The sequence below is a fragment of the Pan paniscus genome, chromosome 15, assembly GCF_029289425.2.
Source record: "Pan paniscus chromosome 15, NHGRI_mPanPan1-v2.0_pri, whole genome shotgun sequence".
NCBI classification, from domain to species: Eukaryota; Metazoa; Chordata; class Mammalia; order Primates; family Hominidae; genus Pan; species Pan paniscus.
In genome coordinates this window covers 50,498,799-50,503,584 of record NC_073264.2, presented here as the reverse complement: position 1 = coordinate 50,503,584, position 4,786 = coordinate 50,498,799, and the positions used below count along the sequence as shown (strand labels likewise).

At 39.8% G+C, this 4,786-nt stretch overlaps 1 pseudogene; it reads right to left on the bottom strand.

The window, feature by feature from the left end:
* Positions 1-802: 802 nt before the first annotated feature.
* On the bottom strand, positions 803-1,825 carry LOC100991161 (ATP synthase F(0) complex subunit C2, mitochondrial-like; annotated as a pseudogene).
* Between the last annotated feature and the right edge of the window lie 2,961 nt (positions 1,826-4,786).

Below are 4,786 nucleotides of genomic sequence, written 5' to 3'. Positions count from 1 at the left end.
TTAAATACATTCATAATGTTGTGCAACCATCACCACCATCTATTTCCATAACTTTTTCATTTTGTGAAACTGAAACTCTGTATCCATTAAATACAGATTAAAATTTCCCCATTCCTCCTTTCCCCCTGCCCCTAGTAACCAGCATTCTGCCTTCTGTCTCTATGATTTTGACTACTTTAAGTAGCTCATATAAGAGAATGCAGTATTTGTCTTTTTGTGACTGGCTTATTTCATTTAATGTAATATCCTTAAGTTTCATCCATGTGGTAGCATGTATCAGAATTTCCTTCCTTTTTAAAGCTGAATAATATTTCATTATATGTATGTGCCACACTTTTCTTATATAGTGATTTTTTTAAGCCCAATCCCTACCATCATTGTGAACATTGATGAGCAATATTGCATGTGTTTGAGTCTTCTAATTTTGAAGAGAGATGCTCTAAAAGTTAGTGAATAGCCTGAGATACTGGTTTTTAGAAAGTTAGGGCCTATAAGAAAATATGTAGACATTTAAATTATTTAAGATAAGAAATAGAGTCTGTTACCTAGTGCCTAAGTCTACAACAAAATTGCTGTGTGAAAAATTTAGGGTTAGACATAAGGAAGAAACTTCTGGTAGTTTTAAAACACTGAATTAACATTTAAGAGTAGATTAGATAAGGTTCATTACTCTGCCAGTAAAATAAAAGCAGTGTCTTCCACAGTCAAAGTTTAGGCAGATTAAAATCTCCCGATTAGCTTTAGCTGGATAGATGAAGCTGTTTGGCTGATGGCTTATTTTTTAGGTAGAGTGAGTGGGGTTTTTGTCTGTAATCTTCCCATGATGTAGCCAATAGGGCCCACTTTCAAATGGTGAGAGCTACTGTGTCAGAGTAACCAGTTTCCTAGTGAGGCTATCTTAGCTGCAAGTTTAATGCTCATGTTATAATGATCATACAATATGATTACAGAAAAAGCAGATCACCTTTATTTAGAGGGTCATGCTTTGAATAAGCCACTCGGACAAATAATTTAGGTGGATACTCCCTTCTAGACTACACCCTTCTAGATTGGTGTGCTGGTTTGAAAGTATGCTGTTCCTTATTTAAATATTTAATATCTTCCATTTTTATTAGGAAAAAATACAATGTAAATTATGAAACAGTAGTGAGTGAATTTTATTTTCTGTAGGATCAATTCAGTATCATGTTTTTTTTTTCTTATTAATACATTATTTATTTGTCTTCCCTCTGTCAAACCCTGAGCCAACCATGTGCCCCAGGCCACCTGGGGAGGTACAAGAAAAGGAACACACAGGGCAGACAAGACATGGGAGAAAGAACTGTCGGAGGTGCAGACAGCTCCTTCACATGGCAAAGAGGGTGAGAAAGGCCACCATCAGGCAAAAGAGCCCCACGGCCCCAAGAGGGCAAAGCCCGGAATGGCACAGGAGAAGAGCTGTTGCTTCAGAGATGGGTTCCTGGCATGACCATAATGAGGCTCTCAAACACAATAGCAGTCTCAGCCCCAGAGCCAGCCACCCTAACTGTGGCAGCCCCAACCCCAGTGAACTTGGATGCTGTGTCGATGTCCCTTGGAATGGCTCTGGTTTGGAAGCTGCGGCTATGGGCAAGTGAGGTAAGGGGACATGAGACTGCCAAGCTGCTGAGGCTCTCATCTGTCAATGTCTCTGGTCATTTCAGCACCACTGCAGATAGTGGATGGCTCAGCAGCTGAGAGGTGTTCTTGACCAAGGAGGACGTGGAGAGGAACTTGAAGCAGGCTACATTTTCAGGGGGTGGGGGGCTGTGGCAGAAGAACTGCTCCCAATGTAGAGAAAACCCATATAGTGGTTTTTAGATTGGGTTCCCTAGAGGCAGAGCTTGACATGGAGCCCTAGTAAATCCAATGATTTATTGGAGAAGTGCATGCAATAGAAGGGGTAGGAGAAAAGTAGGATAAGGCAAGGGAAAAAAGATAAATAAGAATGTGATTTCAACTATAGACTAGCTAGCTCTGGCACCACAAGGGCCCCCCAAGCCCTGGAGTGGAAATTTTACTATTAAATTGATCCCATCTTTTATTTTTATTTTCAGTTTTTACATCTTTTTCAGACAGAGTCTTGCTCTGTCTCCCAGGCTGGAGTGCAGTGGCATAATCTTGGCTCACTGTAACATCCATCTCTCGGGCTCAAGCAATTCTTGTGCCTCAGTTCCCCTGAGTAGCTGGGATTACATGGGTGTGCCACCACGCCTGGCTAATTTTTGTATTTTTAGTAGAGATGGGGTTTCACTATGTTGCCCAGGCTGGTGTTGAACTCCTGGGCTCAAGTGATCTGACCTCCTTGGCCTCCCAAAGTGCTGAGATTACAGGTGTGAGCCAGAAAATTGATCCCAACTTGAAGCACATTCTGTTCAGTCATTGGTCAAGATCTGCCTCCTAGGGTAGTGGGTGAGGCTTCCTGGGCAAGGCAATTGCCATTTGGCCCAGGTAAATTCTCCTTGAAGGGGACAACTCTAAGTTGTCTTCAGGCAATACTGTCGGCCCTCTCAGCGTCCATGAGTTCTGCATCCCTGGGATCAACCAACTGCAGATGGAAAGTATTCGGAAATAAAATTGTGTTTGTACTGAACATGTACAGACTTTTTTTCTTATTATTTCCTAAACAATACCATACAACAACTACTTATATAGCATTTACATTGTATTAGGTATGAAGCTAGAGATGATCTGAAGTATATGGCAGGCTGTGCATAGGTTATATGCAAACACTACACCATTTTATATCGGGGATTTTAGCATCTGTGGATTTTGGTAACTGCTAGAGGTCCTAGAATGAATTCCCCATGGAAATTGAGGGATAACCGTACTCATGGGTAGGGATGAGCATGCCAGTTTGTAATGGGGATATCGGTGGAGCACCAGTAGCACCCACTAAAGCACACCCCTTACACTACTCAGATCTTCTTGCTTCTCCTTAAGTTCATTTCATTCTGACACATCTTTAAGTCTCTTCCTCAATCCCTCTTGCACATTCCTCTTACTTCCTATCCACACTAAAAAGAAAAAGAAAAAACTGGAAGAGTACAGAAGATTATTAAATGAAAAGGAGGTAGATCCCTTTTTGGATCTACCAGTCTCTCTTCTCAGATAAACTCACTTTATCACTCCATAATATATACATTATAGTCCTATGCATAAGGCCATCTCATGGCTTAAGACAGAGCTCCTGTTCCAGCCATCGGGTTTGTCCTCCCGCCAGCAGGAAGGAGAAAGGGATAGTGGCAGGTTGTGCCCTTTCCTTTAAGGACATGTTCTGGGTGTTTCATCTTATACTTTGCTTATATCTTATCATTCAGAAATGAAGTCATATTGGTACACCTCTCTTCAGTGGTGGCTGGGAAATGTAGTCTTTATCCATGTACCCAATTAAAAATAGGAGGTTCTATCATTATAAAAGAAGTGGAGAATAATTGTTGAAGGACAACTAGTGGCATGTGCCATACTGCATATCTACAATAATCTTCTCAGCAGTCTCATTTATTTTTTATGCAAACAGTTTGGGTGCATTAGAAATTCTTGATGACTACTCTACTACTGAAAAAGTACTAGAAGAACACTGAAATTTCCAAGTGTACCTTATGTTGTTGCTTCCCTACATTTCCTAGTTTGTGATTTTATTTTATAGCCTGTTTTACTTTTTTGTTTGACAATACATAGTATCAATGTAATATCTGTCAAAGTATAGTTGAACCATTTTTAATCTTGGAACTTATTATTGTAGAAAAAAATTTTTCCTGCATATTTGCAAGGTTAGGAATGTTAATCGGGATAGGCTTATATTGCTCCCACACCATTTTTTATTATAAAAATAATATTACTACTGCCACTTTATATTGCAAACTATAGAGTTGCCATTTACCTCAAACTCTCTTTTCTCATGTTATTAAAATAAGAATGGAAATAACTTACTTTAATTGTATTTCTCTACAATTTGTCTTTATTGTGGCAAGTTAACTATGGTTTCTAACTGCATTTCACTATCATTGAGAAAATTTAAACAGTCTGAAGTAATTATAGCATGCCCATGTAGGGAGTAACGAATAGTGTCTCAGTTGCAGAGAGCAGCTTCTACTTTTCAAAATGGTGATAAAGGAGACAGTAACTGCCAGCTTATCGTACATGACTCCGTAAGGAATGTGTCTCAGGAAATCTCCAGAATGGAGAGTTTGGGTTTGTAGAAACATATGCGCTAGAATGTAGCTTCAAATATGTGTGTAGGGAACCCTATTTTTAAAATACCAACAATGAAAGACAATGCACAACATAATATTTCTCTGGTTGGTGAGGATTCTTGCGAGATAGAGTTTCTTTATTTTTCACCCTCCAGTGGTAAGTCTCACTGAGAAGCTTGAGATCTTACATTGCATAAAGGAGGAATGAGTTGAGTGTTTAAAAAAGGGCTAAACTCCACTTTGGGAGGCCAGGGTGGGCAGATCACCTGAGGTTGGGAGTTTGAGACCAGCCTGACCAACATGGAGAAACCCCATCTCTACTAAAAATGCAAAATTAGCCCAGCGTGGTGGTGCATACCTGTAATCCCAGCTACTCAGGAGGCTAAGGCAGGAGAATCACTTGAACCCGGGAGGCGGAGGTTGCAGTGAGCCAAGATTGTGCCTTTGCACAAAACTCCGTCTCAAAAAAAAAAAAAATAAATAAAATAGGGCTAAACTGTTATCTGGGTGTTGATTAAAAAAAATTACTCATCTCTGTTAGAGTTTTTCTATAAAATCAAAAAAACCAAATG